The sequence below is a fragment of the Orycteropus afer genome, unplaced genomic scaffold (genome assembly GCF_000298275.1).
Source record: "Orycteropus afer afer isolate SDZICR_OR568_19922 unplaced genomic scaffold, OryAfe1.0 scaffold00085, whole genome shotgun sequence".
NCBI classification, from domain to species: domain Eukaryota; kingdom Metazoa; phylum Chordata; class Mammalia; order Tubulidentata; family Orycteropodidae; genus Orycteropus; species Orycteropus afer.
Window position 1 is genome coordinate 3790434 of NW_006921672.1, and position 1200 is coordinate 3791633.

Genomic DNA, 1200 nt, shown 5'->3' on the forward strand with positions numbered 1-1200 from the left:
GAAGGCCCTGCACATAGCTGGCAAGTCGACTATATAGGACCAATAACACCAGTGGCTCCAGGTGGCTATAAATGGGTCCTCACAGGAATAGATACTTACTCTGGACTGGGCTTTGCTTATCCTGTGACAGATGCAAACACCAAAAACACCATTAAAGGATTGGAACAAAAGATACTGTACCAATTTGGGCCACCAAGTTATATTTCCTCAGACCAAGGAACACACTTTATATCCTGTAGGGTGCAGCAATGGGCCAAAAATCATCGTATTAAGTGGACATACCATGTTGCATACCATCCTCAAAGTAATGGTTTGATAGAGAACTGGAATGGGCAATTGAAACATTTGTTGTCTAAAACTGGGGGAGGTAAAGGCCTAAAGGGCTGGCTCACACGCCTTCATGAATGTGTGCTCACACAACATGAGGGGAGCGAAGGGAGGATCACCACTTGACAAATTCCTACGCTCTTCTGGGGGATCTGGTGAAGAAGGGGTGGGGGAGAATGCTGGTGCCACTGTACAGTTTTTCCCCACCTCACCTAACGTTGCTTTCTTCCTGCCAGAAGCTGTGGTCCCTGGACCTGGGATGCAGCTGCGGGTGCCAGAGGCTGGCGTGATCCCTAAGCAAGAAACTGTGTCTATATCTCTGAATCTGTATGCCAGAATTCCCAAGGGCCTTATGGGATGGATTGTACCTTCTCCCCATCTGGCCAAACTAGGGCTGACAATGAATACTACCATCCTGCCCAGTGGTCGAGATAGTCCACTGGTTTTGTATCTGTGTAACCATACCCAGCATGAATGGGAATGGACTGAGGGGGAAGCACTTGCTAGACTTATCTTGCTACCAGCAATATGGATAAGTACAACAGCTGAATTTGATGTCCCCTCCCAAGGTGGGAAAGTTTGGATAAAAATAAATGATGAATGGAAGGAAGGAGAAATAATAGCTGAAGGTAAAGGAATGAATAAATGGGTTATGCAGCGAGGGAAATCCAACGTTGTGCTGATACCTAAAGATAGACTGAGAACAAGGGAATGATATCATCTCAGTTAAATATTATCAGATACTATATGGAAACTAATTATTAATGACCTTGGGACTGGTAATATGATTGGGAGGGGCAAATTAATCTTCCAACTATGAAAGGGCTAATGGCTAGAAGAGCCAGGGGGTGCAATGCAGTGAATTGCTTGATG